This window comes from Melanerpes formicivorus, unplaced genomic scaffold (genome assembly GCF_026170545.1).
Source record: "Melanerpes formicivorus ecotype bairdi unplaced genomic scaffold, bMelFor1.0.p_v2 SCAF_271, whole genome shotgun sequence".
Taxonomy (NCBI): Eukaryota; Metazoa; Chordata; class Aves; order Piciformes; family Picidae; genus Melanerpes; species Melanerpes formicivorus.
In genome coordinates this window covers 1-27,396 of record NW_027142623.1, presented here as the reverse complement: position 1 = coordinate 27,396, position 27,396 = coordinate 1, and the positions used below count along the sequence as shown (strand labels likewise).

Here is a 27,396-nt window from a genome sequence, read left to right as displayed (position 1 = left end):
GCTTACAGGAACTGTGGGGATTTTTTTATGACAAATTATTCCTTTTCTTTTTTTCAGTGAGCAATTGGGTTTCCAACAGCTCCACATTCTGACACCAAAGCACCCCGCTCCGTGTCAGGGCTTGTGGCTGAGGCCGAATACAAATCTGCAACTGGTCCTCAGGCAAAGCAGTTAAGCTCCCTGAAAAAAAAGGAAAGAAAGCAAGAGTGAGTCAACCATAAAAACAAGACCTAACCAAACCCCCAAAGCCATTTTGTCAGGAAGTCGCCTCCACTATCACCCGCCACATGCTGAAATTCCCTTCCCCTGGGGCTCCTGCTTGGCCCACAGCTGGGGAACATAAAGCAAGGCACAGCCCTGTGGGTACCTGCTGCCCTGGAGCCACCAAAACCGGAGCACCCAGTCACTACCAATCCCACAGCAGACCCAAGATACAACAGGGACTCCATAGAGACTCCAAAACCTCACTGAGAACCCCCCAACTCCTTCAGGACCCCCACAGATTCTCCAACTTAGATGCCCACAAAACCCCTTTGGTTGCACCCAAACCCCCCATCTGAAACACCCAGCTCCACTTTAGGTACCCCCAGATGCTTCCAATGTCCCCAGACCCGCTGGTGGACCAGCCCAGAACCCCCTGACACTATCCCAGACCCTTTCAGGGGGCTCCACACCCCTTCTAGATGCCCACAAAACCCCTTCACACGCCAAAAGAAACCTTTACCTGCCTCCAAACCCCACGTGGGGGCCACTTAGCAGCGGGTGGCAGCAACCAAGTCTGTTGCTCTCACCAATTAAACCCTTTGGTGCTCTCAGCTCTCTGACCCTGTGTCAGTGCAAGTCCTTGTCGGCCGGCACCTTCGTCCTGATCCAGGCGGAGAGAGAACTGCCAGGAACACAGCTTCGCCGCTCCGCTTGCGGCACGCCTGCTGCCGAGGGCAGCCTCGTCCGCAGCCTGCCCGAGAGGAACACGGCCCCCGGGGCCGGGGGACACACAAAAGCCTTCCACAAAGGAAACAAAGGAAGTCTCTTGGCCACTCTTCACGTGCCGAGTGCGATTGTCATGTGGAACACACCGCGGCATCTGGAACGAGTTTAAGTCCAGGTCTGTGGCAGCACAGAGGTTCCTGGAATATCCCGGTACATCGATCCACAGGAGGTTGTCTTTCGGTCCCCAGTCTGATGCTTTGCAGCACAGCCATCACACCATTTCTCTCGAGTGCTTTGAACTGACAATTCATGCAGGAGAATAAAACCAAACAGGAGTAAGCAGCTTGGAAAAGAACTTTGATCATCACCGGGCCCAACAAGAGGACACAGTCTCAGGCTGCACCAGGGGAGGTTTAGGCTAGAGGTTAGGAAGAGGTTCTGCACAGAGAGAGTGATGGCCCATTGGAATGGGCTGCCCAGGGAGGTGCTGGAGTCACCATCTTTGGAGGTGTTCAGGAGGAGACTGGATAGGGTGCTTGGTTGCATGCTTTAGTTAATTAGGTGGTGTTGGATGATAGGTTGGACACGATGATCTTGAAGGTCTCTTCCAACTCGGTCTGGTCTATTCTATTCTATTCCATTCCATTCCATTCCAACACCATCTAATCAACTAAACCATGGCACTGAGTGCCTCATCCAGTCTCTTTCTAAACACTTCCAGTGATGGTGACTCCCTGGGCACCACCTCCCTGAGCAGCACATTCCAAAGGCCAATCTCTCTTTCAACCTGCTCTATTCTATTCTATGAAGACCTTCTTCCTAACATCCAGCCTAAACCTCCCCTGGCACAGCTTGAGACTGTGTCCTCTTGCTCTGGTGCTGCTTGCCTGGGAGAAGGGACCAACCCCCACCTGGCTACAACCAGAACTGAGGGGACTGCAATCTTTGCAGCTTCAGCTTTCCTTCTCTGCTACTTCTTTTTTCAGATGGATTTTTTTTCAAAGGGACTGCTGGACAGCAGAACAGGATGGATGGCTGGGCCCCAAGAGCGGTGGGGAACAGAGTTAAACCCAGCCGGTGGACGGCCGGGCACGAGTGGTGTTCCCCAGGACACCCCTTGTGAGAGAGTGAGTCCAGAGAAGGGCCACAAAGCTGGTGAGGGGTCTGGATAACAAGCCTTACGAGGAGTGGCTGAAGGAACTGGGACTGTTTAATCTGCAGAAGAGGAAGCTAAGGGAATTAAGGTATGGTCTGGCTTCAGCTCTCAACTAGTTCCACGTTGAGCAAGGACAGCTTGTACTCACAGAAGGCACTGGCTGCTTGGGTTCAAGGTTCCTGCAGAGCTCAGGCTATCTCTCTTCATTAGTGAGGTCGTCCTGTCACCTAGGCAGAGAGAAGAAAATGCAGCTATGAAATTAGACCACTGGAATCGTGAGACTCGTTCTGTGTGCGACTCCAGGAGAATCCAAACCTAACCTTGGAGCTGCCCTGAAGAGCTCCTCTTTGGAAAAGTCTCGCTGCCGGGCCCCACAAACCCCACACCCTCTGTCAGCAAACCGGATGTACGAGCTGAAGAGTGTCGACAGAAACTGTACGTGGACAGCTCAGGAAGGTCCTGCCAGTCCCAGCACACCAGACCTGGAATGATCAAAGAAAGTCCGTTAACAGCTGTCTGTGTGTCTGCTCATAGCTTGAGGAGAACCCCCCAACTCCTTCAGGACCCCCCCAGATTCCCCAACTTAGATGCCCACAAAACCCCTTTGGAGGCACCCAAACCCCCCATCTGATACGCTCAGCTCCGTTTTAGGTACCCCCAGACGCTTCTAATGTCCCCAGACCCGCTGGTAGACCAGCCCAGAACCCCCTGACACTATCCCAGACCCTTTCAGGGGGCTCCACACCCCTTCTAGATGCCCACAAAACCCCTTCACACGCCAAAAGAAACCTTTACCTGCCTCCAAACCCCATTTGGGGGCCACTCAGACCCCTTAGCAGCGGGTGGCAGCAACCAAGTCTGTGGCTCTCACCAATTAAACCTGGATGTTAGGAAGAAGGTCTTCATAGAATAGAATAGAGCAGGTTGAAAGAGAGATTGGCCTTTGGAATGTGCTGCCCAGGGAGGTGGTGGAGTCACCATCACTGGAAGTGTTTAGAAAGAGACTGGATGAGGCACTCAGTGCTGTGGTTTAGTTGATTAGATGGTGTTGGAATGGAATGGACCGGACCAGGTTGGAAGAGACCTTCAAGATCATCGTGTCCAACCTATCATCCAACACCACCTAATCAACTAAACCATGCAACCAAGCACCCTATCCAGTCTCCTCCTGAACACCTCCAAAGATGGTGACTCCACCACCTCCCTGGGCAGCCCACTCCAATGGGCAATCACTCTCTCTGTGCAGAACCTCTTCCTAACCTCTAGCCTAAACCTCCCCTGCCACAGCTTGAGACTGTGTCCTCTTGTTCTGCTGCTGCTTGCCTGGAAGAAGAGACCAACCCCCACCTGGCTACAACCTCCCTTCAGGGAGTTGCAGAGAGCAAGAAGGTCTCCCCTGAGCCTCCTCTTCTCCAGGCTAAGCAACCCCAGCTCCCTCAGCCGCTCCTCACAGGCCTGTGCTCCAAACCCCTCCCCAGCTTTGTTGCCCTTCTCCGGACTCCTTCCAGCAACTCAACGTCTTGCTTAAACGGAGGGGCCCAGAACTGGACACGGGACTCAAGGTGTGCCCTAACCAGTGCCATGTGCAGGGGCAGAATGACCTCCCTGCTCCTGCTGGCCACACTGTTCCCGATATTGGCCAGGTTGCCAGTGGCCTTCTTGGCCACCCGTGCACGCTGCTGGTCACGACCAGAAGACAGGGATCAGAAGAGTCTTTGGCCAAGCTGTAAACCTCTTCCTAACATTCAGCCTAAACCTCCCCTGGCACAGCTTGAGACTGTGTCCTCTTGCTCTGGTGCTGCTTGCCTGGGAGAAGAGACCAACCCCCACCTGGCTACAACCAGAACTGAGGGGACTGCAATCTTTGCAGCTTCAGCTTTCCTTCTCTGCTACTTCTTTTTTCAGATGGATTGTTTTTCAAAGGGACTGCTGGACAGCAGAACAGGATGGATGGCTGGGCCCCAAGAGCAGTGGGGAACAGAGTTAAACCCAGCCGGTGGACGGCTGGGCACGAGTGGTGTTCCCCAGGACACCCCTTGTGAGAGAGTGAGTCCAGAGAAGGGCCACAAAGCTGGTGAGGGGTCTGGATAACAAGCCTTATGAGGAGTGGCTGAAGGAACTGGGACTGTTTAATCTGCAGAAGAGGAAGCTAAGGGAATTAAGGCGTGGTCTGGCTTCAGCTCTCAACTAGTTCCACGTTGAGCAAGGACAGCTTGTACTCACAGAAGGCACTGGCTGCTTGGGTTCAAGGTTCCTGCAGAGCTCAGGCTATCTCTCTTCATTAGTGAGGTCGTCCTGTCACCTAGGCAGAGAGAAGAAAATGCAGCTATGAAATTAGACCACTGGAATCGTGAGACTCGTTCTGTGTGAGACTCCAGGAGAATCCAAACCTAACCTTGGAGCTGCCCTGAAGAGCTCCTCATAGCTTGAGGAGTACCAGAGCAGGAACAATTCCCAAAAGGTTTTCACTGCATTCCTAGGGCACTTGAAGGATTGCCCTGGCTGTAGTTAATACCTAGAAATTCCCCTCAAAATCTTTGCAGCACAGCAAGGAAATTGAGGGATGGGAAGGCAATATGTACTTACACGTTAGGCAAGAATTGGCTTTGCAAACTAATCTCTCTAACTGTTGGATATGCACTGAACTTCCTCGAGGCCAAATGAGGACCCCTTTATTTGGGGAAGCCTCAATGAATTGGACTTGGGGGGCATCAGACTGGGTGACTACATCTGAGAGTACCTTCCACAATTGTCAGCATGGGAAAGATAGCTCAGAAAGCCTGGGTCCAAAGTTTGCCTTAAGAAAATATAGTATAGGAATATACTGTTGGCTGTGAGAAAGGGGGGAATTGACGAACAGAAAAGTCTCATTAACAGAACCACAGAGTTGATAAGAATTTTCCGCTTGTTAGCTGAAATGCTGGGACGCAGGGAGGAGGAGAGGGGCTGGCAGACAGCCTTTGGATAGAGAAGGAATAACAGGATTTGTCAGTGATTCACTTCTGTTAGTCTTGGACAAGATGCTCTTTTGTATAAGATAAAGGACACCTGCATGATATGTGTACTTCTGCTCTTTTAGATAGATAAGCTTTGTATAGATAGGCAGCATCTGGACCTCTGTCATTATAGACAGATAACTTTTTGTATAAAAGTTTGCCCAAACCTCTCTGAAGACACACAGCTCTTTTGAAATGATCCTACCTGTGTCAGGCGCCAGAATAGAAGCACGATACAAGAGACTTACTGAGTCTCTTGTGTGTCTTTCTCTAAGTCATTACCAACGCTGTTTGCAGCACAAACCCAAACCCAAACCCACCCCGAGACACCCCCAGCTCCCACGGGAGCCTGCAGAGACCTCCCAAAGGGTCCGTCGGAGGTGCCCAGCTGCCTCTCCACGACCCTTGACCCTTTCAGATGGCCCCACCAGAACTTTACATATCCCCAGACCCTTTTAGGTGTCCCCAGACCTCCTCCGTCACCCCCAAAAGCCCTGCCGATGGCCCCAGACCACCTTCAGACGCCGGAAGGAACACACCTGGGAGTCCCGGGCCGGCAGCGACACCGGAAACCGCACTGCGAGCTCCCCGAATGCGCCAGGACGCCTTGCCCCGCCAAAGGACGGCGGTTCGCAGGCACCCTGGGGCACAGAACGGCGTCAGGCGCCGAATCAGGGCTCTCCGCCACCGCTCCGGCTCCAAAGCTGCTCAGCGCGGCGCCCGCCCCCCCGGCCAGAAAAGCGGGGCGCAGCCCGCGAGGAGGGCGCGTGCGCGGGACCGGACCCGCTGCGGCGCGGGCGCCGTATCCATAGCGACCACCGGGACGCTGCCCCCCTGGCGCGAGCAGAGCCGGGCTAGGGCGCAGGCGCCGTATCCATAGCGACGACCGGGACGCTGCCGCCCTGGCGCGAGCAGAGCCGGGCTAGGGCGCAGGCGCCGGACCCATAGCGACGCTCGACTCAAGCTCTCCGCTCTTCCCCTAAGAATTTTCGAGCATTCAGCGCAGTTAGGCTGCAGAAATTAGCTCCCCCGGGGCGGCACACGCCGCGGCACGGCTGCACTGCCGGCCATTACACACAGGGTGGCAGCATTGAGCTCCCCCGGGGCGGCACACGCCGCGGCACGGCTGCACTGCCGGCCATTACACACCGGGTGGCAGCATTGAGCTCCCCCGGGGCGGCACACGCCGCGGCACGGCTGCACTGCCGGCCATTACACACAGGGTGGCAGCATTGAGCTCCCACGGGGCGGCACACGCCGCGGCACGGCTGCACTGCCGGCCATTACACACAGGGTTGAGCACTGAGCTCCCCCGGGGCGGCACACGCCGCGGCACGGCTGCACTGCCGGCCATTACACACAGGGTTGAGCACTGAGCTCCCCCGGGGCGGCACACGCCGCGGCACGGCTGCACTGCCGGCCATTACACACAGGGTTGAGCACTGAGCTCCCACGGGGCGGCACACGCCGCGGCACGGCTGCACTGCCGGCCATTACACACCGGGTGGCAGCATTGAGCTCCCCCGGGGCCTCTGGGCACGGTTGAGGCAGCAGCCGCCATCCCCGCAGAGCCCCACCGGCCAAGTCCGGACACGCCCCCCCCCCCCAAAAGCCCCGCGCTGCCCCGCCGGTGGCCACCCCCCCAAGCCACGCGCAGCTCCAGCGGCTGCTATAGAGAAACCCCACAAAGCAGCAGAGACTGGCACTGACCTGGGACACAGCAGAAGAGCTCCAACCTCTACCAGCCACGACCCTGCACTGAGCCATTTTAAAGCATCTGGCGCCATGTTGTTGAGGGCGGTGCCATGCTGGGGGGTGGGGTTCAGGCTGGGGGGCGGCGCCACGCGGGAGGGGGGCGGCGCCACGCGGGAGGAGGGGCGGCGCCACGCGGGAGGGGGGGCGGCGCCACGCGGGAGGGGGGGCGGCGCCACGCTGGCGGGGGCGGCGCCACGCTGGCGGGGGCGGCGCCACGCTGGCGGGGGCGGCGCCACGCTGGCGGGGGCGGCGCCACGCTGGCGGGGGCGGCGCCACGCTGGCGGGGGCGGCGCCACGCTGGCGGGGGCGGCGCCACGCTGGCGGGGGCGGCGCCACGCTGGCGGGGGCGGCGCCACGCTGGCGGGGGCGGCGCCACGCTGGCGGGGGCGGCGCCACGCTGGCGGGGGCGGCGCCACGCTGGCGGGGGCGGCGCCACGCTGGCGGGGGCGGCGCCACGCTGGCGGGGGCGGCGCCACGCTGGCGGGGGCGGCGCCACGCTGGCGGGGGCGGCGCCACGCTGGCGGGGGCGGCGCCACGCTGGCGGGGGCGGCGCCACGCTGGCGGGGGCGGCGCCACGCTGGCGGGGGCGGCGCCACGCTGGCGGGGGCGGCGCCACGCTGGCGGGGGCGGCGCCACGCTGGCGGGGGCGGCGCCACGCTGGCGGGGGCGGCGCCACGCTGGCGGGGGCGGCGCCACGCTGGCGGGGGCGGCGCCACGCTGGCGGGGGCGGCGCCACGCTGGCGGGGGCGGCGCCACGCTGGCGGGGGCGGCGCCACGCTGGCGGGGGCGGCGCCTGCGTTGTCACCTCACGCTCAGCTTTCCATGGTTTTTATTCCCCTCCAAGACAACACGTTGAGTTCTGAGCAGCTGAGGAGCCCTGGGGAACACCTGTACAGAAATGTTCCTCCAAGAGCTGTCAGAAAAACGTTCGTTCCGCCAGCACTGCCGGCCGTTACACACCGGGTGGCAGCATTGAGCTCCCACGGGGCGACACACGCCGCGGCACGGCTGCACTGCCGGCCGTTACACACCGGGTGGCAGCACTGAGCACCTCCCTGGGCGGGGGCAGCAGCCGGGCCCCCACGTGGGTTTTATTTTCCAATGCTAAAAGCCTTTTAGAAGCAGAGAGGGCAGACAGGGGTCGTTTCCAAAGCTTTCTTACGCACCAGTCACTCCAAGCCCTCCCTCTCCAGCTGCAAACCAGAGGTTTGCCTCCGCCTCGCCTCACCCCAGTACTTACACTTTTACAGATAGTGTGGTCCCCTCGGAGAATTTTCAGCACTTTAGGGGGGGGCCCCCAGCCCTCGCTCACCTGCTCCTCTGCTGCAGCAGCCCCCTGCCCCACGTGGCAGAACCAGCCCACCCACAATCCCCCCACTCCCTTTGATTCACCCCCAAAAAGGCACAAAATAAAGCAAACTGCCCAGCCAGCACCTCCTGCCTTTCACAGCAAGGACTGAACATTGCAGCTTTGGCCAAGACTATCAGCCCAAAGGAAGGCCTGGCCCCTGAGGAGCTAAATGCAAGTGAACTATCTGACACCACCACAGTCCTGTGAATGTTGCAAAGCAGTAGTGCATGCAGTATAATAATTCGAAAGTTAAGGGCTGCTCAAGCTTTACACAAAGTATCCTATTCAGTTTTGGGTTCCACTTAACACAAAGTAAAAGTGTAAAAGGTCAGAGGGAAAGCCAACTCTACCTCTGAACTACAGCAAGAAATACTGGAATCAAGGGGCCCTTTCTTCTGCTACTAATACATGAAGAGAACATGAAAACTGATGGGCTAAACCAACAGGGCAAGATTAGAATAACTAGTAGAGAGAACGGAAGATACAAAGCTTCAACTGCATCTGTTTAGCAACGACTCCTACCAGATAACTTCCATGCCATAACTTTGCTGAATTCAAACAAGCCAGCTGGTGAAGCGTCTCGCTCACAGGCGGCCAACGAGGAGACGTGCAGAAGGCAGAGGCGAGCGAACAAGTCCTGAGCTTTGCTGCAGGCTGTCCTGCGGCTCCCCCTACCGACTCTTTCCCGTACACCACCGCAGAAGGAGTTGGGTGAATTTTGTCTCAAACCCATTAAACCCTTTGGTGGTTTCAGCTTCCCGAGGATGTGTCGGCACAAGTCCTTGTCGGGGCACCGCAAACAGGGAGAGACAAAGCTCCGAGATCCAGGAAGAGGACGGCTGAGCAGACACTCCTAAAGAGAGAAACTTCATCAGCTGAACCTCACACTTCTCCCAGCTTTGCAACAGCAAAGAACTTTGTGAACAACACAGTGGTGCTCCTAAGGAGGTCACCAGCTTGCAAGTTACAGGAGAAATAAAAACCTTTTTATTACAGAAGCACTGGCAAAAATTTACGGACAGGAACAGCAGACGAGGAAATTCTGCGATTGAGCTAACGATAGACATCAGGCCTAGGATCTGGCTACCCTGACAAAGGATGCCAACAGGACAGAGTGAGGCCTCAGCAGCACCCCCAAAAAGCCCCACAGAGAGCCACAGGCTCTGGCCCGTGCCCCACCTACGGGCCGGCCCTCCTGGCAGCAGCGCAACACCACCTCTTCAGGAGCCCAGGGACTGACCTCAGCCCCCTAAGGGCCAGGCAAGGTTGGTTCCTGTCAGCTGCCTAAAGCAGCCTCCCCAGCCCTGCTTACAGGGACCTTGGGCTGCTGCTGGGGACAGAAGGGGGATGGAGGGCTCCACAACTCGTCACACAGGCCCCGAGTACAGGGCTGTTAAGCTGACAGGGTGCCAAGGGAACAGGCTGCCATGAAGGCACAGACCCAGGCCCTGAACTACAGGGTGGTCACCTTGCCGCAGCAACACGACCCAGCGGCTTCGCTGCGTCCGACGAATAAAAGGAGGAAGTTCCGCAGGAACAGAAGGGAAAACCTTTTCACTGTGTGTGCCAGAGCCCTGGAGCAGGCTGCCCAGAGAGTTAGTGGAGTCTCTGGAGACATTCAAAACCTGCCCCAGGTGATCCTGCACTGGCACAGGGGTTGGACCGGATGCTATTTTGGGGTCCCTTCCAACCCCTAACACTCAGTGATTCTGTGATTAGCTATGCTGGTGACAGAGTCTCACTGAGTGCTCTTTAAAATGTTTTTCTTTTCTTTCAGCCTAGGAGTTTCATATTTAAATAGACCTTCTGCTCTGTCTTCCCCCTTCCTTCTTCCATCTTGCGTCTAAACACTAGGAGAGCTTGATGAGCTGTATCCTGGGCGTCCCAACGTAACACATCTCAACTGCATACATGGATTTTGTAATCTTTTGCCCCATTGCTCGCACAGGGTGGATTAAGTTCATTACTTATAGCTCGTCAGGACAGCTGTTGAAGTGTCCTGTGCAATGCAGGAGGAGTTGAATCCCATAGGAAACCACATTACTGTGCTTTGTCAGCCTGGTTATGGTCAGAAACCTCCTTCATTTTTTTTTCTCTTAAACAGATATATCACATGAGTCCCCAGAATTAATTTGCCTCTTCTCATAATTATTTCTTTAAAACTGTCTTAGAAGTGTCTCTGTCCTTCCCTCTCTCTAGATACTGGCCTCCTGAGCCCACGGCAGACTTGCACAGAGCTACTGCGAGCACCACTCTGCACGGCCTCTGGGGGGCTTTCAAGCACAGGCACCCCAGGAGAATCCAAACCTAACCTTGCAGCTGGCCTTAGAGCTCCTCTTTGGAAAACTGTCGCTGCCAGGGCCCACAAACCAACGTCCTCTGTCGGCAAACCGGATGTAAGGGCTGAAAAGTGTCAACGGAAACCGTAATCGGATGGCCCAGGAAGATCCTGCCGGTCTGAACACACCGGACCTGGAATGCACAAAGAAACTCTGTTAACAACTGTCTGTGCGTCTGCTCATAGCTTGAGGAGTAACAGAGCAGAACCAATTCCCAAAAGGTTTTCACTGCGTTCCCAGGGCAAGTAGAGGCTTGCTCTGGCTGTAGTTAATACCTAGAAATTCCTATCAAAATCTTTGCAGCACAACAAGAAAAAAACCAAACCAACCAAACCACAAACTGCTTTATATTATTAAGTAGGAACTCGAAAGCTTACAGGAACTGTGGGGATTTTTTTATGACAAATTATTCCTTTTCTTTTTTTCAGTGAGCAATTGGGTTTCCAACAGCTCCACATTCTGACACCAAAGCACCCCGCTCCGTGTCAGGGCTTGTGGCTGAGGCCGAATACAAATCTGCAACTGGTCCTCAGGCAAAGCAGTTAAGCTCCCTGAAAAAAAAGGAAAGAAAGCAAGAGTGAGTCAACCATAAAAACAAGACCTAACCAAACCCCCAAAGCCATTTTGTCAGGAAGTCGCCTCCACTATCACCCGCCACATGCTGAAATTCCCTTCCCCTGGGGCTCCTGCTTGGCCCACAGCTGGGGAACATAAAGCAAGGCACAGCCCTGTGGGTACCTGCTGCCCTGGAGCCACCAAAACCGGAGCACCCAGTCACTACCAATCCCACAGCAGACCCAAGATACAACAGGGACTCCATAGAGACTCCAAAACCTCACTGAGAACCCCCCAACTCCTTCAGGACCCCCACAGATTCTCCAACTTAGATGCCCACAAAACCCCTTTGGTTGCACCCAAACCCCCCATCTGAAACACCCAGCTCCACTTTAGGTACCCCCAGATGCTTCCAATGTCCCCAGACCCGCTGGTGGACCAGCCCAGAACCCCCTGACACTATCCCAGACCCTTTCAGGGGGCTCCACACCCCTTCTAGATGCCCACAAAACCCCTTCACACGCCAAAAGAAACCTTTACCTGCCTCCAAACCCCATTAGGGGGCCACTTAGCAGCGGGTGGCAGCAACCAAGTCTGTTGCTCTCACCAATTAAACCCTTTGGTGCTCTCAGCTCTCTGACCCTGTGTCAGTGCAAGTCCTTGTCGGCCGGCACCTTCGTCCTGATCCAGGCGGAGAGAGAACTGCCAGGAACACAGCTTCGCCGCTCCGCTTGCGGCACGCCTGCTGCCGAGGGCAGCCTCGTCCGCAGCCTGCCCGAGAGGAACACGGCCCCCGGGGCCGGGGGACACACAAAAGCCTTCCACAAAGGAAACAAGGGAAGTCTCTTGGCCACTCTTCACGTGCCGAGTGCGATTGTCATGTGGAACACACCGCGGCATCTGGAACGAGTTTAAGTCCAGGTCTATGGCAGCACAGAGGTTCCTGGAATATCCCGGTACATCGATCCACAGGAGGTTGTCTTTCGGTCCCCAGTCTGATGCTTTGCAGCACAGCCATCACACCATTTCTCTCGAGTGCTTTGAACTGACAATTCATGCAGGAGAATAAAACCAAACAGGAGTAAGCAGCTTGGAAAAGAACTTTGATCATCACCGGGCCCAACAAGAGGACACAGTCTCAGGCTGCACCAGGGGAGGTTTAGGCTAGAGGTTAGGAAGAGGTTCTGCACAGAGAGAGTGATGGCCCATTGGAATGGGCTGCCCAGGGAGGTGGTGGAGTCACCATCTTTGGAGGTGTTCAGGAGGAGACTGGATAGGGTGCTTGGTTGCATGGTTTAGTTAATTAGGTGGTGTTGGATGATAGGTTGGACACGATGATCTTGAAGGTCTCTTCCTACTCGGTCTGGTCTATTCTATTCTATTCTATTCCATTCCATTCCAACACCATCTAATCAACTAAACCATGGCACTGAGTGCCTCATCCAGTCTCTTTCTAAACACTTCCAGTGATGGTGACTCCCTGGGCACCACCTCCCTGAGCAGCACATTCCAAAGGCCAATCTCTCTTTCAACCTGCTCTATTCTATTCTATGAAGACCTTCTTCCTAACATCCAGCCTAAACCTCCCCTGGCACAGCTTGAGACTGTGTCCTCTTGCTCTGGTGCTGCTTGCCTGGGAGAAGGGACCAACCCCCACCTGGCTACAACCAGAACTGAGGGGACTGCAATCTTTGCAGCTTCAGCTTTCCTTCTCTGCTACTTCTTTTTTCAGATGGATTTTTTTTCAAAGGGACTGCTGGACAGCAGAACAGGATGGATGGCTGGGCCCCAAGAGCGGTGGGGAACAGAGTTAAACCCAGCCGGTGGACGGCCGGGCACGAGTGGTGTTCCCCAGGACACCCCTTGTGAGAGAGTGAGTCCAGAGAAGGGCCACAAACTGGTGAGGGGTCTGGATAACAAGCCTTACGAGGAGTGGCTGAAGGAACTGGGACTGTTTAATCTGCAGAAGAGGAAGCTAAGGGAATTAAGGTATGGTCTGGCTTCAGCTCTCAACTAGTTCCACGTTGAGCAAGGACAGCTTGTACTCACAGAAGGCACTGGCTGCTTGGGTTCAAGGTTCCTGCAGAGCTCAGGCTATCTCTCTTCATTAGTGAGGTCGTCCTGTCACCTAGGCAGAGAGAAGAAAATGCAGCTATGAAATTAGACCACTGGAATCGTGAGACTCGTTCTGTGTGCGACTCCAGGAGAATCCAAACCTAACCTTGGAGCTGCCCTGAAGAGCTCCTCTTTGGAAAAGTCTCGCTGCCGGGCCCCACAAACCCCACACCCTCTGTCAGCAAACCGGATGTACGAGCTGAAGAGTGTCGACAGAAACTGTACGTGGACAGCTCAGGAAGGTCCTGCCAGTCCCAGCACACCAGACCTGGAATGATCAAAGAAAGTCCGTTAACAGCTGTCTGTGTGTCTGCTCATAGCTTGAGGAGAACCCCCCAACTCCTTCAGGACCCCCCCAGATTCCCCAACTTAGATGCCCACAAAACCCCTTTGGAGGCACCCAAACCCCCCATCTGATACGCTCAGCTCCGTTTTAGGTACCCCCAGACGCTTCTAATGTCCCCAGACCCGCTGGTAGACCAGCCCAGAACCCCCTGACACTATCCCAGACCCTTTCAGGGGGCTCCACACCCCTTCTAGATGCCCACAAAACCCCTTCACACGCCAAAAGAAACCTTTACCTGCCTCCAAACCCCATTTGGGGGCCACTCAGACCCCTTAGCAGCGGGTGGCAGCAACCAAGTCTGTGGCTCTCACCAATTAAACCTGGATGTTAGGAAGAAGGTCTTCATAGAATAGAATAGAGCAGGTTGAAAGAGAGATTGGCCTTTGGAATGTGCTGCCCAGGGAGGTGGTGGAGTCACCATCACTGGAAGTGTTTAGAAAGAGACTGGATGAGGCACTCAGTGCTGTGGTTTAGTTGATTAGATGGTGTTGGAATGGAATGGACCGGACCAGGTTGGAAGAGACCTTCAAGATCATCGTGTCCAACCTATCATCCAACACCACCTAATCAACTAAACCATGCAACCAAGCACCCTATCCAGTCTCCTCCTGAACACCTCCAAAGATGGTGACTCCACCACCTCCCTGGGCAGCCCACTCCAATGGGCAATCACTCTCTCTGTGCAGAACCTCTTCCTAACCTCTAGCCTAAACCTCCCCTGCCACAGCTTGAGACTGTGTCCTCTTGTTCTGCTGCTGCTTGCCTGGAAGAAGAGACCAACCCCCACCTGGCTACAACCTCCCTTCAGGGAGTTGCAGAGAGCAAGAAGGTCTCCCCTGAGCCTCCTCTTCTCCAGGCTAAGCAACCCCAGCTCCCTCAGCCGCTCCTCACAGGCCTGTGCTCCAAACCCCTCCCCAGCTTTGTTGCCCTTCTCCGGACTCCTTCCAGCAACTCAACGTCTTGCTTAAACGGAGGGGCCCAGAACTGGACACGGGACTCAAGGTGTGCCCTAACCAGTGCCATGTGCAGGGGCAGAATGACCTCCCTGCTCCTGCTGGCCACACTGTTCCCGATATTGGCCAGGTTGCCAGTGGCCTTCTTGGCCACCCGTGCACGCTGCTGGTCACGACCAGAAGACAGGGATCAGAAGAGTCTTTGGCCAAGCTGTAAACCTCTTCCTAACATTCAGCCTAAACCTCCCCTGGCACAGCTTGAGACTGTGTCCTCTTGCTCTGGTGCTGCTTGCCTGGGAGAAGAGACCAACCCCCACCTGGCTACAACCAGAACTGAGGGGACTGCAATCTTTGCAGCTTCAGCTTTCCTTCTCTGCTACTTCTTTTTTCAGATGGATTGTTTTTCAAAGGGACTGCTGGACAGCAGAACAGGATGGATGGCTGGGCCCCAAGAGCAGTGGGGAACAGAGTTAAACCCAGCCGGTGGACGGCCGGGCACGAGTGGTGTTCCCCAGGACACCCCTTGTGAGAGAGTGAGTCCAGAGAAGGGCCACAAAGATGGTGAGGGGACTGGATAACAAGTCTTATGAGGAGTGGCTGAAGGAACTGGGACTGTTTAATCTGCAGAAGAGGAAGCTAAGGGAATTAAGGCGTGGTCTGGCTTCAGCTCTCAACTAGTTCCACGTTGAGCAAGGACAGCTTGTACTCACAGAAGGCACTGGCTGCTTGGGTTCAAGGTTCCTGCAGAGCTCAGGCTATCTCTCTTCATTAGTGAGGTCGTCCTGTCACCTAGGCAGAGAGAAGAAAATGCAGCTATGAAATTAGACCACTGGAATCGTGAGACTCGTTCTGTGTGAGACTCCAGGAGAATCCAAACCTAACCTTGGAGCTGCCCTGAAGAGCTCCTCATAGCTTGAGGAGTACCAGAGCAGGAACAATTCCCAAAAGGTTTTCACTGCATTCCTAGGGCACTTGAAGGATTGCCCTGGCTGTAGTTAATACCTAGAAATTCCCCTCAAAATCTTTGCAGCACAGCAAGGAAATTGAGGGATGGGAAGGCAATATGTACTTACACGTTAGGCAAGAATTGGCTTTGCAAACTAATCTCTCTAACTGTTGGATATGCACTGAACTTCCTCGAGGCCAAATGAGGACCCCTTTATTTGGGGAAGCCTCAATGAATTGGACTTGGGGGGCATCAGACTGGGTGACTACATCTGAGAGTACCTTCCACAATTGTCAGCATGGGAAAGATAGCTCAGAAAGCCTGGGTCCAAAGTTTGCCTTAAGAAAATATAGTATAGGAATATACTGTTGGCTGTGAGAAAGGGGGGAATTGACGAACAGAAAAGTCTCATTAACAGAACCACAGAGTTGATAAGAATTTTCCGCTTGTTAGCTGAAATGCTGGGACGCAGGGAGGAGGAGAGGGGCTGGCAGACAGCCTTTGGATAGAGAAGGAATAACAGGATTTGTCAGTGATTCACTTCTGTTAGTCTTGGACAAGATGCTCTTTTGTATAAGATAAAGGACACCTGCATGATATGTGTACTTCTGCTCTTTTAGATAGATAAGCTTTGTATAGATAGGCAGCATCTGGACCTCTGTCATTATAGACAGATAACTTTTTGTATAAAAGTTTGCCCAAACCTCTCTGAAGACACACAGCTCTTTTGAAATGATCCTACCTGTGTCAGGCGCCAGAATAGAAGCACGATACAAGAGACTTACTGAGTCTCTTGTGTGTCTTTCTCTAAGTCATTACCAACGCTGTTTGCAGCACAAACCCAAACCCAAACCCAAACCCACCCCGAGACACCCCCAGCTCCCACGGGAGCCTGCAGAGACCTCCCAAAGGGTCCGTCGGAGGTGCCCAGCTGCCTCTCCACGACCCTTGACCCTTTCAGATGGCCCCACCAGAACTTTACATATCCCCAGACCCTTTTAGGTGTCCCCAGACCTCCTCCGTCACCCCCAAAAGCCCTGCCGATGGCCCCAGACCACCTTCAGACGCCGGAAGGAACACACCTGGGAGTCCCGGGCCGGCAGCGACACCGGAAACCGCACTGCGAGCTCCCCGAATGCGCCAGGACGCCTTGCCCCGCCAAAGGACGGCGGTTCGCAGGCACCCTGGGGCACAGAACGGCGTCAGGCGCCGAATCAGGGCTCTCCGCCACCGCTCCGGCTCCAAAGCTGCTCAGCGCGGCGCCCGCCCCCCCGGCCAGAAAAGCGGGGCGCAGCCCGCGAGGAGGGCGCGTGCGCGGGACCGGACCCGCTGCGGCGCGGGCGCCGTATCCATAGCGACCACCGGGACGCTGCCCCCCTGGCGCGAGCAGAGCCGGGCTAGGGCGCAGGCGCCGTATCCATAGCGACGACCGGGACGCTGCCGCCCTGGCGCGAGCAGAGCCGGGCTAGGGCGCAGGCGCCGGACCCATAGCGACGCTCGACTCAAGCTCTCCGCTCTTCCCCTAAGAATTTTCGAGCATTCAGCGCAGTTAGGCTGCAGAAATTAGCTCCCCCGGGGCGGCACACGCCGCGGCACGGCTGCACTGCCGGCCATTACACACAGGGTGGCAGCATTGAGCTCCCCCGGGGCGGCACACGCCGCGGCACGGCTGCACTGCCGGCCATTACACACCGGGTGGCAGCATTGAGCTCCCCCGGGGCGGCACACGCCGCGGCACGGCTGCACTGCCGGCCATTACACATCGGGTGGCAGCATTGAGCTCCCACGGGGCGGCACACGCCGCGGCACGGCTGCACTGCCGGCCATTACACACAGGGTTGAGCACTGAGCTCCCCCGGGGCGGCACACGCCGCGGCACGGCTGCACTGCCGGCCATTACACACAGGGTTGAGCACTGAGCTCCCCCGGGGCGGCACACGCCGCGGCACGGCTGCACTGCCGGCCATTACACACAGGGTTGAGCACTGAGCTCCCACGGGGCGGCACACGCCGCGGCACGGCTGCACTGCCGGCCATTACACACCGGGTGGCAGCATTGAGCTCCCACGGGGCCTCTGGGCACGGTTGAGGCAGCAGCCGCCATCCCCGCAGAGCCCCACCGGCCAAGTCCGGACACGCCCCCCCCCCCCAAAAGCCCCGCGCTGCCCCGCCGGTGGCCACCCCCCCAAGCCACGCGCAGCTCCAGCGGCTGCTATAGAGAAACCCCACAAAGCAGCAGAGACTGGCACTGACCTGGGACACAGCAGAAGAGCTCCAACCTCTACCAGCCACGACCCTGCACTGAGCCATTTTAAAGCATCTGGCGCCATGTTGTTGAGGGCGGTGCCATGCTGGGGGGTGGGGTTCAGGCTGGGGGGCGGCGCCACGCGGGAGGGGGGCGGTGCCACGCGGGAGGGGGGGCGGCGCCACGCGGGAGGGGGGGCGGCGCCACGCGGGAGGGGGGGCGGCGCCACGCGGGAGGGGGGGCGGCGCCACGCTGGCGGGGGCGGCGCCACGCTGGCGGGGGCGGCGCCACGCTGGCGGGGGCGGCGCCACGCTGGCGGGGGCGGCGCCACGCTGGCGGGGGCGGCGCCACGCTGGCGGGGGCGGCGCCACGCTGGCGGGGGCGGCGCCACGCTGGCGGGGGCGGCGCCACGCTGGCGGGGGCGGCGCCACGCTGGCGGGGGCGGCGCCACGCTGGCGGGGGCGGCGCCACGCTGGCGGGGGCGGCGCCACGCTGGCGGGGGCGGCGCCACGCTGGCGGGGGCGGCGCCACGCTGGCGGGGGCGGCGCCACGCTGGCGGGGGCGGCGCCACGCTGGCGGGGGCGGCGCCACGCTGGCGGGGGCGGCGCCACGCTGGCGGGGGCGGCGCCACGCTGGCGGGGGCGGCGCCACGCTGGCGGGGGCGGCGCCACGCTGGCGGGGGCGGCGCCACGCTGGCGGGGGCGGCGCCACGCTGGCGGGGGCGGCGCCACGCTGGCGGGGGCGGCGCCACGCTGGCGGGGGCGGCGCCACGCTGGCGGGGGCGGCGCCACGCTGGCGGGGGCGGCGCCACGCTGGCGGGGGCGGCGCCACGCTGGCGGGGGCGGCGCCACGCTGGCGGGGGCGGCGCCACGCTGGCGGGGGCGGCGCCACGCTGGCGGGGGCGGCGCCACGCTGGCGGGGGCGGCGCCACGCTGGCGGGGGGCGGCGCCACGCTGGCGGGGGCGGCGCCACGCTGGCGGGGGCGGCGCCACGCTGGCGGGGGCGGCGCCACGCTGGCGGGGGCGGCGCCACGCTGGCGGGGGCGGTGCCTGCGTTGTCACCTCACGCTCAGCTTTCCATGGTTTTTATTCCCCTCCAAGACAACACGTTGAGTTCTGAGCAGCTGAGGAGCCCTGGGGAACACCTGTACAGAAACGTTCCTCCAAGAGCTGTCAGAAAAACGTTCGTTCCGCCAGCACTGCCGGCCGTTACACACCGGATGGCAGCATTGAGCTCCCCCGGGGCGGCACACGCCGCGGCACGGCTGCACTGCCGGCCGTTACACACCGGGTGGCAGCATTGAGCTCCCCCGGGGCGGCACACGCCGCGGCACGGCTGCACTGCCGGCCGTTACACACCGGGTGGCAGCACTGAGCACCTCCCTGGGCGTGGGCAGCAGCCGGGCCCCCACGTGGCTTTTATTTTCCAACGCTAAAAGCCTTTTAGAAGCAGAGAGGGCAGACAGGGGTCGTTTCCAAAGCTTTCTTACGCACCAGTCACTCCAAGCCCTCCCTCTCCAGCTGCAAACCAGAGGTTTGCCTCCGCCTCGCCTCACCCCAGTACTTACACTTTTACAGATAGTGTGGTCCCCTCGGAGAATTTTCAGCACTTTAGGGGGGGGCCCCCAGCCCTCGCTCACCTGCTCCTCTGCTGCAGCAGCCCCCTGCCCCACGTGGCAGAACCAGCCCACCCACAATCCCCCCACTCCCTTTGATTCACCCCCAAAAAGGCACAAAATAAAGCAAACTGCCCAGCCAGCACCTCCTGCCTTTCACAGCAAGGACTGAACATTGCAGCTTTGGCCAAGACTATCAGCCCAAAGGAAGGCCTGGCCCCTGAGGAGCTAAATGCAAGTGAACTATCTGACACCACCACAGTCCTGTGAATGTTGCAAAGCAGTAGTGCATGCAGTATAATAATTCGAAAGTTAAGGGCTGCTCAAGCTTTACACAAAGTATCCTATTCAGTTTTGGGTTCCACTTAACACAAAGTAAAAGTGTAAAAGGTCAGAGGGAAAGCCAACTCTACCTCTGAACTACAGCAAGAAATACTGGAATCAAGGGGCCCTTTCTTCTGCTACTAATACATGAAGAGAACATGAAAACTGATGGGCTAAACCAACAGGGCAAGATTAGAATAACTAGTAGAGAGAACGGAAGATACAAAGCTTCAACTGCATCTGTTTAGCAACGACTCCTACCAGATAACTTCCATGCCATAACTTTGCTGAATTCAAACAAGCCAGCTGGTGAAGCGTCTCGCTCACAGGCGGCCGACGAGGAGACGTGCAGAAGGCAGAGGCGAGGGAACAAGTCCTGAGCTTTGCTGCAGGCTGTCCTGCGGCTTCCCCTACCGACTCTTTCCCGTACACCACCGCAGAAGGAGTTGGGTGAATTTTGTCTCAAACCCATTAAACCCTTTGGTGGTTTCAGCTTCCCGAGGATGTGTCGGCACAAGTCCTTGTCGGGGCACCGCAAACAGGGAGAGACAAAGCTCCGAGATCCAGGAAGAGGACGGCTGAGCAGACACTCCTAAAGAGAGAAACTTCATCAGCTGAACCTCACACTTCTCCCAGCTTTGCAACAGCAAAGAACTTTGTGAACAACACAGTGGTGCTCCTAAGGAGGTCACCAGCTTGCAAGTTACAGGAGAAATAAAAACCTTTTTATTACAGAAGCACTGGCAAAAATTTACGGACAGGAACAGCAGACGAGGAAATTCTGCGATTGAGCTAACGATAGACATCAGGCCTAGGATCTGGCTACCCTGACAAAGGATGCCAACAGGACAGAGTGAGGCCTCAGCAGCACCCCCAAAAAGCCCCACAGAGAGCCACAGGCTCTGGCCCGTGCCCCACCTACGGGCCGGCCCTCCTGGCAGCAGCGCAACACCACCTCTTCAGGAGCCCAGGGACTGACCTCAGCCCCCTAAGGGCCAGGCAAGGTTGGTTCCTGTCAGCTGCCTAAAGCAGTCTCCCCAGCCCTGCTTACAGGGACCTTGGGCTGCTGCTGGGGACAGAAGGGGGATGGAGGGCTCCACAACTCGTCACACAGGCCCCGAGTACAGGGCTGTTAAGCTGACAGGGTGCCAAGGGAACAGGCTGCCATGAAGGCACAGACCCAGGCCCTGAACTACAGGGTGGTCACCTTGCCGCAGCAACACGACCCAGCGGCTTCGCTGCGTCCGACGAATAAAAGGAGGAAGTTCCACAGGAACAGAAGGGAAAACCTTTTCACTGTGTGTGCCAGAGCCCTGGAGCAGGCTGCCCAGAGAGTTAGTGGAGTCTCTGGAGACATTCAAAACCTGCCCCAGGTGATCCTGCACTGGCACAGGGGTTGGACCGGATGCTATTTTGGGGTCCCTTCCAACCCCTAACACTCAGTGATTCTGTGATTAGCTATGCTGGTGACAGAGTCTCACTGAGTGCTCTTTAAAATGTTTTTCTTTTCTTTCAGCCTAGGAGTTTCATATTTAAATAGACCTTCTGCTCTGTCTTCCCCCTTCCTTCTTCCATCTTGCGTCTAAACACTAGGAGAGCTTGATGAGGTGTATCCTGGGCGTCCCAACGTAACACATCTCAACTGCATACATGGATTTTGTAATCTTTTGCCCCATTGCTCGCACAGGGTGGATTAAGTTCATTACTTATAGCTCGTCAGGACAGCTGTTGAAGTGTCCTGTGCAATGCAGGAGGAGTTGAATCCCATAGGAAACCACATTACTGTGCTTTGTCAGCCTGGTTATGGTCAGAAACCTCCTTCATTTTTTTTTCTCTTAAACAGATATATCACATGAGTCCCCAGAATTAATTTGCCTCTTCTCATAATTATTTCTTTAAAACTGTCTTAGAAGTGTCTCTGTCCTTCCCTCTCTCTAGATACTGGCCTCCTGAGCCCATGGCAGACTTGCACAGAGCTACTGCGAGCACCACTCTGCACGGCCTCTGGGGGGCTTTCAAGCACAGGCACCCCAGGAGAATCCAAACCTAACCTTGCAGCTGGCCTTAGAGCTCCTCTTTGGAAAACTGTCGCTGCCAGGGCCCACAAACCAACGTCCTCTGTCGGCAAACCGGATGTAAGGGCTGAAAAGTGTCAACGGAAACCGTAATCGGATGGCCCAGGAAGATCCTGCCGGTCTGAACACACCGGACCTGGAATGCACAAAGAAACTCTGTTAACAACTGTCTGTGCGTCTGCTCATAGCTTGAGGAGTAACAGAGCAGAACCAATTCCCAAAAGGTTTTCACTGCGTTCCCAGGGCAAGTAGAGGCTTGCTCTGGCTGTAGTTAATACCTAGAAATTCCTATCAAAATCTTTGCAGCACAACAAGAAAAAAACCAAACCAACCAAACCACAAACTGCTTTATATTATTAAGTAGGAACTCGAAAGCTTACAGGAACTGTGGGGATTTTTTTATGACAAATTATTCCTTTTCTTTTTTTCAGTGAGCAATTGGGTTTCCAACAGCTCCACATTCTGACACCAAAGCACCCCGCTCCGTGTCAGGGCTTGTGGCTGAGGCCGAATACAAATCTGCAACTGGTCCTCAGGCAAAGCAGTTAAGCTCCCTGAAAAAAAAGGAAAGAAAGCAAGAGTGAGTCAACCATAAAAACAAGACCTAACCAAACCCCCAAAGCCATTTTGTCAGGAAGTCGCCTCCACTATCACCCGCCACATGCTGAAATTCCCTTCCCCTGGGGCTCCTGCTTGGCCCACAGCTGGGGAACATAAAGCAAGGCACAGCCCTGTGGGTACCTGCTGCCCTGGAGCCACCAAAACCGGAGCACCCAGTCACTACCAATCCCACAGCAGACCCAAGATACAACAGGGACTCCATAGAGACTCCAAAACCTCACTGAGAACCCCCCAACTCCTTCAGGACCCCCACAGATTCTCCAACTTAGATGCCCACAAAACCCCTTTGGTTGCACCCAAACCCCCCATCTGAAACACCCAGCTCCACTTTAGGTACCCCCAGATGCTTCCAATGTCCCCAGACCCGCTGGTGGACCAGCCCAGAACCCCCTGACACTATCCCAGACCCTTTCAGGGGGCTCCACACCCCTACTAGATGCCCACAAAACCCCTTCACACGCCAAAAGAAACCTTTACCTGCCTCCAAACCCCATTAGGGGGCCACTCAGACCCCTTAGCAGCGGGTGGCAGCAACCAAGTCTGTTGCTCTCACCAATTAAACCCTTTGGTGCTCTCAGCTCTCTGACCCTGTGTCAGTGTAAGTCCTTGTCGGCCGGCACCTTCGTCCTGATCCAGGCGGAGAGAGAACTGCCAGGAACACAGCTTCGCCGCTCCGCTTGCGGCACGCCTGCTGCCGAGGGCAGCCTCGTCCGCAGCCTGCCCGAGAGGAACACGGCCCCCGGGGCCGGGGGACACACAAAAGCCTTCCACAAAGGAAACAAAGGAAGTCTCTTGGCCACTCTTCACGTGCCCAGTGCGATTGTCATGTGGAACACACCGCGGCATCTGGAACGAGTTTAAGTCCAGGTCTGTGGCAGCACAGAGGTTCCTGGAATATCCCGGTACATCGATCCACAGGAGGTTGTCTTTCGGTCCCCAGTCTGATGCTTTGCAGCACAGCCATCACACCATTTCTCTCGAGTGCTTTGAACTGACAATTCATGCAGGAGAATAAAACCAAACAGGAGTAAGCAGCTTGGAAAAGAACTTTGATCATCACCGGGCCCAACAAGAGGACACAGTCTCAGGCTGCACCAGGGGAGGTTTAGGCTAGAGGTTAGGAAGAGGTTCTGCACAGAGAGAGTGATGGCCCATTGGAATGGGCTGCCCAGGGAGGTGCTGGAGTCACCATCTTTGGAGGTGTTCAGGAGGAGACTGGATAGGGTGCTTGGTTGCATGCTTTAGTTAATTAGGTGGTGTTGGATGATAGGTTGGACACGATGATCTTGAAGGTCTCTTCCAACTCGGTCTGGTCTATTCTATTCTATTCCATTCCATTCCATTCCAACACCATCTAATCAACTAAACCATGGCACTGAGTGCCTCATCCAGTCTCTTTCTAAACACTTCCAGTGATGGTGACTCCCTGGGCACCACCTCCCTGAGCAGCACATTCCAAAGGCCAATCTCTCTTTCAACCTGCTCTATTCTATTCTATGAAGACCTTCTTCCTAACATCCAGCCTAAACCTCCCCTGGCACAGCTTGAGACTGTGTCCTCTTGCTCTGGTGCTGCTTGCCTGGGAGAAGGGACCAACCCCCACCTGGCTACAACCAGAACTGAGGGGACTGCAATCTTTGCAGCTTCAGCTTTCCTTCTCTGCTACTTCTTTTTTCAGATGGATTGTTTTTCAAAGGGACTGCTGGACAGCAGAACAGGATGGATGGCTGGGCCCCAAGAGCGGTGGGGAACAGAGTTAAACCCAGCCGGTGGACGGCCGGGCACGAGTGGTGTTCCCCAGGACACCCCTTGTGAGAGAGTGAGTCCAGAGAAGGGCCACAAAGCTGGTGAGGGGTCTGGATAACAAGCCTTACGAGGAGTGGCTGAAGGAACTGGGACTGTTTAATCTGCAGAAGAGGAAGCTGAGGGAATTAAGGTATGGTCTGGCTTCAGCTCTCAACTAGTTCCACGTTGAGCAAGGACAGCTTGTACTCACAGAAGGCACTGGCTGCTTGGGTTCAAGGTTCCTGCAGAGCTCAGGCTATCTCTCTTCATTAGTGAGGTCGTCCTGTCACCTAGGCAGAGAGAAGAAAATGCAGCTATGAAATTAAACCACTGGAATCGTGAGACTCGTTCTGTGTGTGACTCCAGGAGAATCCAAACCTAACCTTGGAGCTGCCCTGAAGAGCTCCTCTTTGGAAAAGTCTCGCTGCCGGGCCCCACAAACCCCACACCCTCTGTCAGCAAACCGGATGTACGAGCTGAAGAGTGTCGACAGAAACTGTACGTGGACAGCTCAGGAAGGTCCTGCCAGTCCCAGCACACCAGACCTGGAATGATCAAAGAAAGTCCGTTAACAACTGTCTGTGTGTCTGCTCATAGCTTGAGGAGAACCCCCCAACTCCTTCAGGACCCCCCCCAGATTCCCCAACTTAGATGCCCACAAAACCCCTTTGGAGGCACCCAAACCCCCCATCTGATACGCCCAGCTCCGTTTTAGGTACCCCCAGACGCTTCTAATGTCCCCAGACCCGCTGGTAGACCAGCCCAGAACCCCCTGACACTATCCCAGACCCTTTCAGGGGGCTCCACACCCCTTCTAGATGCCCACAAAACCCCTTCACACGCCAAAAGAAACCTTTACCTGCCTCCAAACCCCATTTGGGGGCCACTCAGACCCCTTAGCAGCGGGTGGCAGCAACCAAGTCTGTTGCTCTCACCAATTAAACCTGGATGTTAGGAAGAAGGTCTTCATAGAATAGAATAGAGCAGGTTGAAAGAGAGATTGGCCTTTGGAATGTGCTGCCCAGGGAGGTGGTGGGGTCACCATCACTGGAAGGGTTTAGAAAGAGACTGGATGAGGCACTCAGTGCCATGGTTTAGTTGATGACACGAAGCTGTGTGGTGCAGCAGACATGCTGGAGGGAAGGGAGGCCATCCAGAGGGACCTTGACAGGCTGGAGAGGTGGGCACAAGCCAACCTCATGAAGTTCAATAAGAGCAAGTGCAGGGTCCTGCATCTGGGTCGAGGCAATCCCAGGCACAAATCCAGGCTGGGCAGTGACTGGCTGGAAAGTAGCCCTGAGGAGATAGACTTGGGGGTGCTGGTGGACAAAAAGCTCAACATGAGCTCTCAGTGTGCACTTGCAGCCTGCAAAGCCAATCAGATCCTGGGCTGCATCAGGAGAAGTGTGGCCAGCAGGTCGAGGGAGGTGATCCTCCCCCTCTACTCAGCCCTGGTGAGACCCCACCTGGAGTACTGTGTCCAGTTCTGGAGCCCCTATTACAAGAGGGATGTGGAGGTGCTGGAAGGTGTCCAGAGAAGGGCCACAAGGATGATCAGAGGGCTGGAGCACCTCTCCTGTGAGGACAGACTGAAGGAGTTGGGGCTGTTCAGTCTGGAGAAGAGAAGGCTCCCAGGTGACCTAATTGTGGCCTTCCAGTATCTGAAGGGGGCCTACAGGAAGGCTGGGGAAGGACTTCTCAGGATCTCAGGTAGTGATAGAACTAGGGGGAATGGAATGAAGCTGGAGGTGGGGAGATTCAGGCTAGATGTGAGGAGGAGGTTCTTCACCATGAGAGTGGTGAGACCCTGGAATGGGTTGTCCAGGGAGGTGGTTGAGGCCCCGTCCCTGGGGGTGTTTAAGAGCAGGCTGGATGAGGCTCTGTCCAGCCTGATCTAGTGTGGGGTGTCCCTGCCCATGGCAGGGGGGTTGGAACTAGATGATCCTTGTGGTCCCTTCCAACCCTGAATGAAACTATGAAACTATGATTGGAATGGAATGGACCGGACCAGGTTGGAAGAGACCTTCAAGATCATCGTGTCCAACCTATCATCCAACACTACCTAATCAACTAAACCATGCAACCAAGCACCCTATCCAGTCTCCTCCTGAACACCTCCAAAGATGGTGACTCCACCACCTCCCTGGGCAGCCCATTCCAATGGGCAATCACTCTCTCTGTGCAGAACCTCTTCCTAACCTCTATCCTAAACCTCCCCTGGCACAGCTTGAGACTGTGTCCTCTTGCTCTGGTGCTGCTTGCCTGGGAGAAGAGACCAACCCCCACCTGGCTACAACCAGAACTGAGGGGACTGCAATCCTTGCAGCTTCAACTTTCCTTCTCTGCTACTTCTTTTTTCAGATGGATTGTTTTTCAAAGGGACTGCTGGACAGCAGAACAGGATGGATGGCTGGGCCCCAAGAGCGGTGGGGAACAGAGTTAAACCCAGCCGGTGGCCGGCCGGGCACAAGTGGTGTTCCCCAGGACACCCCTTGTGAGAGAGTGAGTCCAGAGAAGGGCCACAAAGCTGGTGAGGGGTCTGGATAACAAGCCTTAGGAGGAGTGGCTGAAGGAACTGGGACTGTTTAATCTGCAGAAGAGGAAGCTGAGGGAATTAAGGCGTGGTCTGGCTTCAGCTCTCAACTAGTTCCACGTTGAGCAAGGACAGCTTGTACTCACAGAAGGCACTGGCTGCTTGGGTTCAAGGTTCCTGCAGAGCTCAGGCTATCTCTCTTCATTAGTGAGGTCGTCCTGTCACCTAGGCAGAGAGAAGAAAATGCAGCTATGAAATTAGACCACTGGAATCGTGAGACTCGTTCTGTGTGAGACTCCAGGAGAATCCAAACCTAACCTTGGAGCTGCCCTGAAGAGCTCCTCATAGCTTGAGGAGTACCAGAGCAGGAACAATTCCCAAAAGGTTTTCACTGCATTCCTAGGGCACTTGAAGGATTGCCCTGGCTGTAGTTAATACCTAGAAATTCCTATCAAAATCTTTGCAGCACAGCAAGGAAATTGAGGGATGGGAAGGCAATATGTACTTACACGTTAGGCAAGAATTGGCTTTGCAAACTAATCTCTCTAACTGTTGGATATGCACTGAACTTCCTCGAGGCCAAATGAGGACCCCTTTATTTGGGGAAGCCTCAATGAATTGGACTTGGGGGGCATCAGACTGGGTGACTACATCTGAGAGTACCTTCCACAAGTGTCAGCATGGGAAAGATAGCTCAGAAAGCCTGGGTCCAAAGTTTGCCTTAAGAAAATATAGTATAGGAATATACTGTTGGCT

The 27,396-nt window shown here is 56.3% G+C and overlaps 3 long non-coding RNA genes across 3 annotated transcripts; all 3 read right to left on the bottom strand.

Annotated features, from left to right (window-relative positions):
* Window positions 1–7,977: 7,977 nt before the first annotated feature.
* Window positions 7,978–10,898, bottom strand: LOC137458676 (uncharacterized). The gene is made up of 2 exons (XR_010991883.1): window positions 10,501–10,898; window positions 7,978–9,041 (listed from the first exon to the last, which is right to left on the bottom strand). It is a non-coding gene; the product is annotated as an uncharacterized lncRNA (long non-coding RNA).
* Window positions 10,899–11,623: 725 nt separating this feature from the next.
* On the bottom strand, window positions 11,624–13,459 carry LOC137458677 (uncharacterized). Its single transcript, XR_010991884.1, has 3 exons — window positions 13,304–13,459; window positions 13,132–13,210; window positions 11,624–12,127 (listed from the first exon to the last, which is right to left on the bottom strand). It is a non-coding gene; the product is annotated as an uncharacterized lncRNA (long non-coding RNA).
* Window positions 13,460–19,154: 5,695 nt separating this feature from the next.
* LOC137458678 (uncharacterized) lies at window positions 19,155–24,562 on the bottom strand. The gene is made up of 6 exons (XR_010991885.1): window positions 24,491–24,562; window positions 24,319–24,397; window positions 22,876–23,313; window positions 22,082–22,255; window positions 21,678–21,837; window positions 19,155–20,218 (listed from the first exon to the last, which is right to left on the bottom strand). It is a non-coding gene; the product is annotated as an uncharacterized lncRNA (long non-coding RNA).
* Window positions 24,563–27,396: the final 2,834 nt, after the last annotated feature.